Genomic DNA, 15,363 nt, shown 5'->3' on the forward strand with positions numbered 1-15,363 from the left:
TTGTGGAGGAACTAACTAAATACGTTAAAACTAAAGAATGGACCACATATATTGAACCTCGTATAAAAGGACAATACAGGAAAGCTCTGGATCCCAGATATTATATTTTAAAAAAGACACAGTCGTATTATTGTTGTGGATGTTATAATTCGAACAGAAAACCAAGAAAGTTCGTTGGAGCAGACTTGGGAGGAGAAAGTTGAGAAATATAAACATCTAGAGAAAGAAGTTATGGACTCTATTAAAAGGAACCACTATTTCTTTTTACGGATTTGTGATGGGGTCCAGAGATAAATGGTTCAACAAGAACAACGACCTGATGAAAAATCTCAGGATCGAAAAGTAAAAGTCACTTGCTCAAAACATCATAAATCTGGTTATCATCCTGACTCTCGAGCTGCTCAGAATTTTTATGGATTCATAATGGACTCTTTTAGTTTCTCTATTTTGGACATAATTTGATTACTAAAAAAATCAATTTTAAAATTAATGTTAATTTTAGGTAGAATTCTACCTTATTTTAGAACTTAGAATTTAAATTTTATAATAATTTTTAGTAATAAAAAGGTTCTGTTTTTTAAACTCTCAGTAATGGTGGAGGGGAGTTTAATAAAATTAAAATTGCACTTGCCAACACAACAGGTGATGAGCTAGTGAGGTAACTAACCTGTCAGTTGACTAATCCTAGCTCCATCCTCGCTTGGTCTCTGGTTTACAGTAATAGTTCCCATTCCCTTATCATCTGGCTGTGGCTAGCTCGACAGGAGTATCTTTTACGTCGATGAGAAAAAACTCAAAATGGACACAATCCATTCAGATGGTGAGTGCGAGAATAGCTAAATGCCTCCTCATCTAACTAGTGGCGCATGAATGGATGAGTGAGATTCCCATTGTCCCTACCTATTATCTAGCAAAACCACAGCCAAGGGAACGGGCTTGGTAGAATTAGCAGGGAAAGAAGACCCTGTTGAGCTTGACTCTAGTCTGGCACTGTGAAGAGACATGAGAGGTGTAGAATAAGTGGGAGGCATCGGCCGCCAGTGAAATACCACTACTTTATCGTTTTTTCACTTACCCGGGGAGGCGTGCCCTGAGGGGCTCTCGCTTCGGGTCGGGCCTGGGTGGCCGGGCGCGACCCACTCTGGGGACAGTGGCAGGTGGGGAGTTTGACTGGGGCGGTACACCTGTCACACCGTAATGCAGGTGTCCTAAGGAGAGCTCAGGGAGGACAGAAACCTCCCGTGAAGCAGAAGGGCAAAAGCTCGCTTGATCTTGATTTTCAGTACAAGTACAGACCATGAAAGTGGGGCCTCACGATCCTTCTAACCTTTTGGGTTTTAAGCAGGAGGTGTCAGAAAAGTTACCACAGGGATAACGGGCTTGTGGCGGCCAAGCATTCATTGCGATGTCGCTGTTTGATCCTTCGGTGTCGGCTCTTCCTGTCATTGTGAAGCAGAATTCATCAAGCGTTGGATTGTTCACCCACTAATAGGGAACGTGAGCTGGGTTTAGACCATAGTGAGACAAGTTAGTTTTACCCTTTTGATGTTGTGTTGTTGCAATAGTAAATCTGCTCAGTAGAAGAGAAACCTCAGATTCAGACATTTCGTGTATGTGCTTGGCTGAGGAGTCAATGGTGCGAAGCTACCCTCTGTGGGATTATGACTGAACGCCTCTAAGTCAGAATCCCACCTAAATGTAATGATACCCTAGCGCCGTGGATCACTGGTTGGCCTAGGATAACAGACTCTGGTCGGTGCAGACATCGACAGCTCCCCCGTGGAGATACTGAAGAGCATGAAATTTCTTGGCATCCATCTGACAGAGAATTTCACCTGTTCCCTCACCAGCTCCATAACCAAGAAAGCCGAGCAGCATCTCCAGATTTTCCTCAACCTATGCAGAAACAGATCTCCCATTCTCACCACATCCTACAGAGGGTCCATTGAGAGTACCCTGAGCAGCTGCATCACTGCCTGGTTCAGTAATTGCACTGTCTCAGATCATAAGACCCTACAACAGATAGTGAGGACAGCTGAAAAGATCATCAGGGTCTTTCTTCCCTCCGTTACAGACATTTACACCACATGCTGCATTTGCAAAGCTAACAACATTGTGGACAAACCCACACATCCTTCATTCAAATTCTCTCCCTCCTGCCAACTGGCAGAAGATAACAGAGCATTCAGTCTCTCATGGCCAGACTGTGCAATGGTTACTTTCACCAAGCCATCAGGCTCTTTAACACTGTATGATCACACTCTATTCCATTTGTAATTTTCAGACAGTGGTTTGAATTGTTACTAAAACAACATTTTATTAATGATCATTCATTGTTACATTGTAATTTGTCCACCACTGTGCCTATTGTCTTGTCAGGAATTACTGTGCTGTCTTGTATATTTTGCACTTTCGTATGCACTGTGTATGACTGTACTGTTCTGTTGTCTGTGTGTTCATACTGCATCTTGGTCCTGGAGGAACGCTGTTTCATTTTTATTGTACCAGCTGCATATGGTAGAAATAGCACAAAGTTACTCTCTCTCTCTTCTACTCATTGCTTCTGGCCACAAGATCTCATTCTGGTCTCTGGCTCATTGGCATACTCAGCCCTTAAAATGATTTCACAACAATGGCAGTTGTCTTTGGCATTAATACTCAATGAATCTCAAAACTTCTAGGTTTTACTTGATCTATATCATTCCATTGAGCTTCATCTCATTTTTCAAGGTGACTTTGCCATCAGCATACTTAAGTTTTTGTATTTCTGCCTTGAATTTTTACCTCTGGAAGCATGTCTAATTCTGAGTATTTGTTCTGTACACCGATTGAATGGCTTTGGTCTGAGTAAATAGTCTTGTCATAAAATTCTGATTGTCCATTTCAGCTTAATGATAGTAATACCACATTTACTATCAATACCACATTTCAGTTTTCTTGGTATTTATTAAAAATTATTAAATATTCCCGTTCTTGTTCTTACTCCACATGTTGGGACTTGATTTAATATGTGCCACTGGCTCCTTGATGTTTCAGCTGTGTCAGCTTTCATCTTGTTAATCCATCCACAGGGTAATCAGCTACAGACACCACAGGCTGGTAGCCCCACTGGTAACCACTGAGCAGTAAATCTCACTAGATTTCACACTCCGTGGCACACAGCAGAGGCTCACTGTGATGTTGTCATCATTGCCCCACCTGAAATCATGCAACTCAATAGGGACAGGTTTATGTTTTGTTACATATTCACTGTATAACTGTATTGAGTTTCCAAAATAATCTTGCTGGACTCCTTGGAACTTTCTGCAGCAACCTCTTAATTATTGCAGGCAACTAGGAATGGGCAATAAATGCTGGCTGAGCCAATATCAATTAACTTTTTTTAAAAAAAAAAGGATTTACAACCATGCATACATTCACTCAGCACTCTCTTCTGCTCCCTTCCAATTCTACGTAAATGTTACTTCAAAATCACGTCATTGTAATACATACTTCTGATTCCAGTACTCTACACACTATTGCAGGGCTCTGTGGAAGGAGCAGGGGAGTTGGGGATAATGGGATAATTCTTACAAAGAGCTAGGAATGGCATGATGAGCTAAATGACCTCCATTGGTATATCATGGTTCAAGATTGAAATGGCTATCTTCATGATCTCTATTTATTGGAAAATTTAACACTTATTTTCATATTGAGTGTAGGTGCAATTAAAGAACATTCCTGCTTATAATTAATTGCATTTCATTTGATATAAAGCACTTTAATGACATAGATCATGAAAGTGTTATGGAAGTACAAATCATTTTCTAAATTACTGGATGAACCAACTATGCTTCAACAAGTTTCATCTGAATTTAAATTGATGCTGATATTTTTATTGTTATAGTTAACTGTAAATTGGATAAATTATGTTGTGTAGCGTTGCAGAATGGCCACACCAAAATGAGCGTTACAGCTAAGCACTTGTAACTCAAATTATAGAATCGTTTTAAGTTTCTTTTTGATTTGTAATGAAAGTTATTAATTTTGCATTGACATAGAAGTAGACCATTCAGCCCATCGTATTTGGGTTGGCATTTGTGCTCCTCTTGAGCTTCCTCTGCTACCCCATGCTCAAACACTTCTTCACTTTCCCTCTTGGGTCGTTCTTTGTTTCCTTTTGTTCCTATGCATTTGCCTTCCCTTTAAATACAGCTATGATACTCCCATATTCAATTATTCCATGTGGTCAGGCATTTTATATTCTATCCATACAAGCTTGTTTCTTTGTCTTCATGGTTATTTTGTATTTATGATATTCAAGGTTTAAAACTTGCCTCATATAGAAATTTTGTCCTCTACTTCAAGAATGCCTCAATTTTTAAAGACCTCAATTCAGTCATCCACTCGACAGAGAGGAGCCCCAGACTGCTCAACCTTCTCCAGAAAGCACGACCTCTCAGCTCTGAAATCATTCTCGTAAATCTCTTTGAACCTTCTTCAGTAGGTTTTTAATATATATGGAGATGAGACTGTTCACTATACTTTGTGCTGTCTAACAAGCTTAGAATCAAGTGTTTTTCAAGTCTATCCCTCTAGAGATGAATGTCAATGCTTAGTTTGCTTTTAATAATTTGTGAATCTATAGCTTCAGGTGCTTCTCTACTTCACTCAGTCTTCGGTTTTCCAAGGGATACATGTGTTTATTCTTCTGACCAATCAGTTCCATCCCATGCTTATCAATAATCAAGGAAATAGTCAGTTATGCAAATTCTAAATTTATTAATTTCTCCTCTATGTTAACTGTGTCCCCTAACTCGATATATAAAACTTTTCCTTGAATTTAAATCATCACATGTCAAGCTGTGAAAGTGAATTTTAAAAAACACTTGAACTTGTTGGGCAAAAAGCCCCAACATATTCACTCATGCCCTCCTGAGAAAGGCATTCTGTATAGTCTGACTGATACATTGGCTCTCCATTCCCACAGAATCAACTTCACAAAATCATTTGTTGTTATGCAATTATTCTGGGAGCACCTGCGGTTGACTACATATTGGGAGGTATCAGCATCATTCAATCCTAAAAAATACAACCTCTTCCTTCAATTATTTGTAGGCTGTATTCAACACTTTTCCCCTTTCTTAAATAGCTCAATACATTGCTTCTTTAGTCTTGCATTTAGAACTCGGTAGCCATATCAACCTGAATATATATAAAATTTGTACTAATTATCTGAAATCTTTGTGGACTGCTCTTTAAAAGCACTTTAGTAAACGTAATTTCTTTATTCAAAAAGGAGGAAGACAAAAACAGGAAACTCCAGGCCCGTTAGCTTAACATTTTCACAGGAAGGATGACAGGGGCAATCAAAGATGTTATAGCAAGGCACTGAGAAAAGTCAACATGGTTTTTGGAAGAGATATCATGCTTTACCAATATATAATCGAAGGGAGTATAAAGTATTAACAGATACAAATACTGAACTTGGAATTCTAGAAGTTATTTGAAAAAAAAAAGGTGCTACATCACATTATCACAGAAAACAAAAGCTCATGATTTAGGGTGTAACGTATTGACAAGGATAAAGACATTGGTTAACTAACTTAAAACAGTAGGCATAAATGCTGGATCCCCACAGGGATCACTGCTGGGCCTCCACCTTTTGTAGTTTGTAAGTGATTTGAAGGAACAGAAGGCATGGTTGCTAAATCTGCTCATGATAGAAAGGTGGGTAGGAAAGTAAACTAGGAATTGTGTGTTGGAGGACAAAAAGGGATATAGGTAGGTTAAATGAGCGTGCAAAAATCTGGCAAATAGCATGTAATCGTCAGAGTTACACAGCACAGAAATAGACCTTTCAGTCCAATCCATCGGCACCAACAGACATCCCAATCTGACCCAGTCCCATTTGCCAGCATTTGGTCCATTTCTCTCTCTCAATCTTTCCTATTCATAAACCCATCCAGACACCTATTCAGCTTCTCCCTACAGCTTAAACCCTCCAACCCTGGCAACATTCATGTAAATCTTTTCTGCAACTTAAAATTTAACAGCATCCTTCCCAAAAGTGGCTGAACCAATATCCTGCACAGTGACAACATGAGGTCCCAACTCCTACACTCAATGCACTGACCAATGAAGGCAAAGCATGCCAAATGCCTTCCTCACTACCCTGTCTACCTGTGACTCCACTTTCAAGGAATTGTGTAGCTGTATCCCTGGGTTTCTTTGTTTGAGAACATTCCCCAGGACTCTACCATTTAGTTTTTAAGTCCTGCCCTGATTTGCCTTTCCAAAATGCAGCAGCTCATATTTATCTAAATTAAACTCCATTTACCACACCTTAGCCTTTTGGCCCATCTGATTAAGGCCCCGTTGTACTCCGAGATAGTCACGGTCTACCACACCCCCTATTTTGGTGTCATCTGCAAGTTTACTAACCATATCTCCTATGTTCACAACCAAGTCACTTACATGAATGACAAAAAGCAATGGACATAGTATCGATCCTTGCAGCACACTGCTGGTCACAGTTTGAGAAACAACCCTCTACCGTCACCTCTGTCTTCTACCTTCAAGCCAACCTTATATCCAATTGACTAAATGTGATCTAACCTTACTAACTAATCTACCATGCAGAACCCTGTTGAAAGCTTTGCTGAAGCCCATATAAACAACATCCACTACTTTGCTTTCAATCTTCTTTGTCACCTCCTCAAAAGAATTCACTCAAGTTGGTGAGTCAATTTCTCATGCACAAAGCCAATATGGAAAAGTGTGAAAATGTTCATTTTAGCAGGAAGATAATAAAAGCAAATTATCCAAATGGTGAGAGAGTATAGAGTTCTGAGGTTCAGAGAGATTTTTGGGTATCCTAGTGCATAATATTTATATGCAAGTGGATAGGAAAGCCAATTAAATGTTACTGTTTATTGTAAGGGGCATTGAATACAAAAGTAGGAAAGGTATGCTCCCGTCGTACAGGACACTGGTGGGATCACATTTGACATACTGTGTACAGTATTGCTTTCTATACTGAAGGAGGATGCAAGTGTGTTGGTAGCCATTCAGAGAATGTTTATCAGATGAATAGCTGAAATAAATGTATTGTCTAATGAGGAAAAAGATGGAGAGACTAGACTTTTATCTGCTGAAATTTAGAAGAGTAAGAGAAACTTGATTAAAACACAAGATCCTGTGATGTCTATGCAGAGGAGATGTGGAAAGATGGTTTCATTTTGTGGGAGAATATAGAACCAGGGGTCATACGTTTAAAACTAAGGGCTCAACATTAGAGAATTGTGGATCTTTGGAACTCTGTTCTTCACAAGGCAATAGAAGCAGAGTCTTTGACTATTTATGGCAAAGGTTGAGAGCCTTTCACTCTCATTTCTCAAGAATCCATCAGGGCTGGCAGGAATATGGAGTAATCAGAGCAGCCATGATCTTATTGAATGGTACAGCAAACCCAAATGGCCTATTTCAGCTTATAATTTCTGTTTGTATGAGGTAATGCAATTGATGAATAGTGATGGCTCTGATCCCCAAGCAATTCTACAGTCCTTGTAAGAGCCACCTGTTTCAGAAGTTGAAGAGCTAGGAGATGTGATGTATTGTGAGAAATCCTTGGACTGACTGAGGATAACATTATGAGAAGAAAAGGCTCCATGATGACCGAACCCACAACAAACCCTACTAAATTAGAATGCAGAAATTAATTTAATCCATTGACTAGGTGGAAATTAACTGAAATCAATTCAATCCCTTGCATTTATGGAGGACTATTTGTACTTGTTAGGTGTTGAAATATTTGAAGTGAAGAAAAAAATTACATTTGAACTACACATCTGAAATTATATCAAATGCCAATATATATATAAAAATATCATTTTCTAAATAGCAGGCTTATTGTCCATGATTTATTGATTAGAATCACTGGTTTCTATGGTCCTTGAAAGGGTGTTTTGTTATTCACTACTGTGCTAAAATAAACATTATTATACTAATCCATGACTACTCAGTGAATTATTTAATTCAATAGGAAACAGATTGTGTCCCAATGATTAGCTGTGTATCAAAGAATTAAGGTCATGCACATCATTTTTAATCCTGTTATACCCTAGCTTATCTTCACGCACTTGCTCAGCATGTCTCCCATAATTTTCACTTTTAATGGCAGGTATTATGACAGCAAATATTTTAGACATAGTTGCTCTATGATTGTGAGTCCAGTGTAAACAACTTGGAAGAAATCAGGCATCTCCATTGGCTCAGGATTAAAATCAGATGTAATCTCATTTACAACTCACAAAGAAAGGTAGCTGCTTCAGAGTTATTTCTGAATCATTTTCCTTTTCGCTTCTCCTTGTTTATATGCCAATGGTTCTAAATTTGTTTTTATTTGGTCAACAACATTACAGGCATTGAGGTTTTCAGTGCAAATCTTCCCAGCTGACCTTTTAAGAAAGGGCAGGACTATCCACATGACCAACCTGTTCCTACACACATTTACAAACAGAGGTCATACACTTTAGTTTTGAGAATTAGTGACAAACATCGTAGTCCCAAAAAGAGACTGGCACAACAAACCCCCTCATCACATTAGGACACAATCAAACACAATGTTTCTTCAAAGACTTCAAAGGTAGTCAACAGTACAATCTATACAGGGGGTATGGAGTACTGAACTTAATACTTTTGGAATGCTGTGCTGTCAGAGCTAGTGTCTTCCAGAAATGACATGAATCCCAGTCTGTCCTCTCAGCTGGAAATAACAAAAAAACCAACACCAGTGTCGAGACATTATCCACATCCCATGGGCCAACAGTTGTAACTCAAGTGTTCTTAAAGAATGTCATAACATCTTGAGGTCACAAAATGCAAACATGCAACTTGCTGGTTTTTACTCTGATCAGACATATCCACAAGGTCCATGCACCTACTGGGTGATAATAGTGAGGAACAGTTTTCATAAAGTATTAGAAAATCTGGTGCTGAGGTAAACCTCCACTGCAAGGGGACATATCCAAGAACATGAGTTTAGCATAGTTAAAAAGAGCCAATCTCTATCTCCTTTCAGATAACCTTTGAACCAACCTCTAGAAAAGGATGTTATTGAGTGAAAAGCTACCCTTTATCCTCATAAAGGAACTTACTGGGCAGGACAATCAATTCAAAATCATCCTTCATTAATAATTTAAGAAAGAAGTAGGTAAGTTTTTGATTGCCAAGGGGATCAAAGGTTACAGAGAGAAAGCAGAAAACTAATTTGAACAACCTATCAGCTATGATCAAATGGTAGAATAGATTCAATAGACCGAATGTCTTAATCTCTACTCCTATGGTCTTATGTAGGAGCGCAGATATTTGGTTCTTTGATCACTTCTTACCTAACACTTCCACTTTACTTTACCTCCCACCAGAGAACGATTAGATTACATTACAGTGTGGAAACAGGCCCTTCGGCCCAACAAGTCCACACTGACCCGCCGAAGCGAAACCCACCCATACCCCTACATTTACCCCTTACCGAACACCACATGGCCAATTCACCTGACCCTGCACATCTTTTTTGGACTGTGGGAGGAAACCGGAGCACCCGGAGGAAACCCACGCAGACACGGGGAGAACGTGCAAACTCCACACAGTCAGTCGCCTGAGGCGGGAATTGAACCCGGGTCTCTGGCACTGTGAGGCAGCAGTGCTAACCACTGTGCCACCCACGATGAACAATGTTTCAATTTAATAATAAGTTTTTCCTTAAACTGTTGAAAATGAATTGAAGATTCTCATGGCATGAGCAGTAACTTTGAAATTAATAATATTATAAGTTACCAGTGTAAAATCCATGATAAAGAAAAATGTTTGCCCCAAAATGATGCTTCCAAACCTTTTTCCCAATGACACCCAATTTGATATCTCAAACTTCACATTAATCCAGAATAAAGCTTGGAGTCACAAGAGTTGCTGAGCAAGGGGGTGGTGGGGGGTAGGTGTTCTGAAGGTGTGGTGCATGGTGAAAAAGGCTTTAGTTGTTGAACAGTTTAAGGCCTCTCATGGTAACTTGGTGAAAGGCAAGTTTTCACCAGTAGGATAAAAGCTACTGATTAATAACCAAGTTATACCTCACAACGTTCTGTTAAACTGTGCACAACAACAGAAAGTAAAAGACTAAGTTTAAAGTGACCTCAAAGCTACCAAAATTCAATTTAAAATGCACAGCGGCACTTGCTTCTTGGAATCTACAGCTCTAAAAGCTTTCAAGAACCTCATTGAGAACCATAACCATGGGAAGCCTAACAGAAAATCTCCTTATGAAGTTTGAAAGATCTCAGACAACATTATCCCACTCACTAGCAAAAGAAAGGAACTGAATAACTAAGGTAGCTATATACTGGAAAAGTTGACATAGACAAAATCTTTTTGTTGATTGGTCAAGCAGTGACCTTAGGCTGTCCTTTTCAGGAAACAAATTATTATTTGACTCAAAACTTTAATACTGTTGTCTTTCCACAGACACTACTAGACCAATTGAGTTTCTCCAGAATTTTCTTTTGCTTCAGATCTCTAGCACCTACAGTTCCTTGTTTTATTTAAAAACAATTCTATTTATTCCACCTAGTCAACCAACCAACAGCAGGAATGTTAACATTAACCAGCCAATCAGCTGCACAAATGCTGATATCTACTGGCCAATCAACAGCATGCACATTAGCATGCATTGACCAATCAGCAAGTGTATAAACATCTGCTAACCAACCAGCATCAAGATTGTAAACATGTACTATCTCACACAATCAGCTGAGCAATTAGCAGCCATATTACCATCTGGCACTATATAATCTTTGACAGTCATCTTAGTAGATAGTAGGGAGAGTTTGTGTGTTTTTTTAAAGAAAATGTTAAGGTTTTGAATGGTGGTGCTTGGGTGGGTATGAGAGAGAAATAGATGTACCCATTTTTAACTTAATAATCATCTAATATGTTGAAGCAGGGTTTAAGCAAAATTAGGGACTATTGAGGGTAGATTATACAGACATTTGGTCAAATCATGTTTTATAGAGAAATTCAAAGGAGCAAAGATTAAAAAATGTAGGGAGAGAACTTGAAATTAGAAACCTGGCAACTGAAACTGGCCATTGTGATGAAGGTGTTAAACCTGTGGAGTCTAACAGACTAGAATTAGATATGTGTAGATCCTGGACGTTAGAGGTATTAGTAAGTTGTGCAGAAAGGGAGGGATTTGAAGACTGGATGAAAATCTCCAAGTCCAGATCTTGCTTCTCTCAGCAGAAGTCAATAAACTCAAATTGGTGAATGGAATTTAGTGAGTGAACAATAGAAGATTTGGATCATGTCTGGATTCTAGAAATGTGCTGGGCATATGTGGCTACAGTCATGCTAGATATAAATGATATGGGAGTAAGATTTTCAGCAGCTTAGGTGAGTGAGTCCTGTTGGAAATACTCCTCCTACCAATTTCTTCAAACAATAGGCTGTGTTCCACCAAAGATTCATCCCACTTACAAGTGGCCAACAGGAGTATTGGCTCTATTTGAAATAGCAGCTAGAATTTTGAATAACTGTGCAAGTATTCTGTAGAGAATTGCTACTGTGATTTACAACTTAAACTGTTCAACTGATTTAGTCCTACAATATACAATTAATCCCACCAGCAATAAATGGCATCTATTTTGATAGAGCAGACAAATCTCAAGATGGTTTCTTTAACAGCATTTCTTTCAAGTCTACTGCAGGTTATTTGATAAACCTGTTGCAGTTACACCATGCCCATCGACTCACCTTGAGTAAATTTTACTCCATGTGGAATGCAGTATTACAGTAAATACTGACAATAAGTGCAACAATGCTTGCAGTTAGATGGAAAGTGTTAAAGGTGCTAAGCCATTTCATGGAAATGTAATTTGACAAACATTCTTATGAAGGGAATTTAAATATTAGGAAAGGGGACCACTAGTTGGTAAAATGAAGAATAAGGAGTCCTTAGAAATATCCTTTCAAACTTGTTCTGCCACTATTCAATGCATTCAACTGATTCCTGCTGTTGCCCTACATATTTAGGCTTTAAAGGAATGCCTTTTAAAGGAGAATGGCAGCAGGGTTAAGGGCCATAGTTCCAAAGCTTAGCCTTCACTTCACCAGTGATAGGAAGGGATGTAGCACATGAGGCTAGAGTAGGGGGAGGGTTGTCACACTGGAGAAGGCTAAACTGGCACTCAAAGGGATAATAGGTGGCTCAGTTCAATCCATGTTCTCATGTATTGGAAATGAAAGAAAATAAGAATTTCAAACTACTTGGTAGCTGAATTTGCAAGCCCCTCTGGGTTTGTTTTACTTATCAGTTGAGCATTGTAAAAAGGAATCTTTTGTTTTTAAACTCTGGCTTGCCTCATGCTCTCTTTCTTCCTGCAATTACCATGTCTTAAAATGGCATTGGTAGCTGGGCCTCTGTTTGTTTTGGGCCTTGTTTATGCTGAGCAAAGTATTAGCCATTTGCTGTTGCCTTCTCTCAGGAAGTTTCTGCCTGGCCTGATCTGACCTCCTCCTGTGTGTCATAGGAAGGATTTAAGAATCTCACTATTTGGCATGTGTGTAGTCCTGAATTGGGACTCTCCCCTGATCTTCCAGCTCAGACACTGCCATTGTGTCACAAGCCCATCTACGGTGTCTGAGATTAGCTCACCTGCCTTAACTCTCCAGTGAGCCATTATCTTGTAACTTGATTAAGTCAAGAGTTCTGGAGGCTTCAGAAATTCTTTCTAATTTATTCTCCAGGATGCAACTGTGAACAACACCCAGGAAAAAGTCATAGAATTAGAAATAAAAATTCAGCAATCTGGTGATTTTTAAGTATGTATCTTTTAAAAAAGAGAACAAAAGGTTATCTGACCGTTACCAAACATAATGCTCTGACTTCAGTATAGATGTATTGTATGTTCAGAAATATGGATTCTGAAATAGTTAATGCTAACGTTACATTAGCTGCACTCACTATCGTTTGTACCATTGCCAATGTATCAGTAGAGAGAGATGTGTTAAATCTGGTTCCTCATTGCAATTCACTAAATTAATTTTACCAATGCTATCGTGCAATACACTAACTTGTACATAACAATCACCTTTTCTCAACTCTCATGGTTTATCCTCTACCACAGGTAATTTGACTGGCCCTCCCATTTTAGTTTAGCTCTGTTTGTTGGATAGTTGGTATGATGCAGAATGTTACCAGTGAAATGGCTTTGATCTCCAACTCACTGGTAATTCATGCAACTTTGCCCCTCACAAATCAAAGTTTATATTTTGCTAGATGCACCTCTAACAGGAGAGATGTCAATGGACTCTGTCTTCATTTATTTTTTATGGGCTGTTTTACCAGCAGGCTGCCGACCACATTGTTTGCTTGAGGTGAAAACAACTGACATTTTAGATAGCTTTGAAAACTCTAATCTCTAATTCCTTTAGTGTTACATGGAGTCAATATGATTAGTGCCCACCAAAGGTAGAGAATATTGGGGCACAGGACAGATGGTCAGCTCCTAAGTGAAGAAACGTCTTGGGATCAAATCAGTTGGCAAAAGTTTGGAGTTTGCAATTAATGATTAGAACATACAAGCTTAAAATTACTTTGTACTGTAATTAAATCTCCCCCCACCCATTGGACAGCATCTTTCCTTTTTTAAGACAATTACCAAAATTGTTTGACAAGCAGTTTAAAAATTCAAATTCAGTCTGGTGAGGTAATAGATTAATGGGTCACACTGGAAACTGAAATAACAGACTCTAATTCAAACTCCCAATCCTGACCTTGGAATTACATGTAGAACACATCAATGCAGTCAGTTGATCAATTTGGAAATAAAAGGAAGAAAGTATAATCACCTGATGAACACTCCCGACACAAAGTCAACATTGGCATCTTAGATTCAATGTGCTTAATTGAATTTACAGGGAAGCTAACTCCTGCCATCTGCTCAGTGGTTAGGTCAGCCATGTGGATGTACCTGACAGTCTCTGGTCACTTGTCAATGGTCTGGTGTTTATGAATTGGCTCATTATGCTGCTGAGATTAGGTCAAAAGAAACTGGACATATTTTCTGTTCTCAGCATTGTGGCATTGGGATTGCAGTGAAGGGTGTACACCCAATGAGATGCCTTATGAAGCAACGGAACACTCTAAAACAAGAACATGGTTCAGGAATTTTAAGCCCTTTATACCTTCTTAAAGATCACAGAAGATCAGCTTCAAAACAAGGATGAAGATTAGAATTGTGAAACTGCAAAGTTTTTACACACTGGAAATACAATAGTTCTGTCTTTATCACCTTTTATCACTCATTCTGATAAGCATACACAGGAGTAGCATGCGAAGAGAAATTTAATCATACTCATCCAGCAGGTAAAGCAACTTTAATATTTATAAGTGATTTATCTGCAGCTGTCCCTTCCAAGTTATGATATTCTTCAGTTAAACAGCAGCTAACAGTCTAGCCACAACCCAAGTCCATCTTATTTATGCAAATAAAGCTACTCCTTTAAAGATGAAAAAGAAATGCTTAGACTTACCTTGGCTTGGTCTCAGCCTCCCCAATGAGACATCCTGGAGTATCTGTACACCGACTGAGTGAGCAGTCCTTTGTTACCCATCTGCACAACATACCACTGGCCACCAGCAGTCTCCACTCATTCTAGTGGAGGCTGCAGCATTTTATTGGAGCCTGAAGTTGGAATCTGTTGGTTTGTTCCCTTTCATGGATAGCCAGGAAGATTTAACTAAGCATGTGTAATCCTGCTTGGCCTTTGTTTTTCTAACAACTGAACTATGTATTAACACCTTGAGTGTTTCTGGCAATTCATCATCATTTAACTGTTTTTAATTTTTTTAATCTCACTCAATTGAAGTGAATTTTAATATAATACTGACTACTTTTAGTGGTTAGTAACTTCATGCTATTGAGTGACTATGTTCTCAGAAACCTAATGTTTTAGGGGTGAAGCTTGGTGAAGTTTTACAAAATGGATGATAGTGAGTCAGCAGTTCATCTTGCATTAACCTATTGATTCCCACAGAGCAATTTGGAAGATACTGTGGTCTGTTTCATAATGTCGCTCTAAAGTCATCAACATTAATACAGAAACAAAAGGTAGTGTCAGTGAAGGGGAAAGATGGCAAAAAATGAGGAATTGTGGCTGTGCACTTGAAACCTTGAAAATAAGGATTATTCTCATAACAGCATACATTGATTTTTATACCAAAGCTGCTATTGCAAAAACCTAAACCTAAGAAAATTAAGCCGATTTTCAATGAAGGTAACTTTTTCACTCACTAAGGTGAGCAAAGTTAATATTTAAAAGTTTCAGTTT

The sequence above is a fragment of the Chiloscyllium plagiosum genome, chromosome 2, assembly GCF_004010195.1.
Source record: "Chiloscyllium plagiosum isolate BGI_BamShark_2017 chromosome 2, ASM401019v2, whole genome shotgun sequence".
NCBI lineage: Eukaryota > Metazoa > Chordata > Chondrichthyes > Orectolobiformes > Hemiscylliidae > Chiloscyllium > Chiloscyllium plagiosum.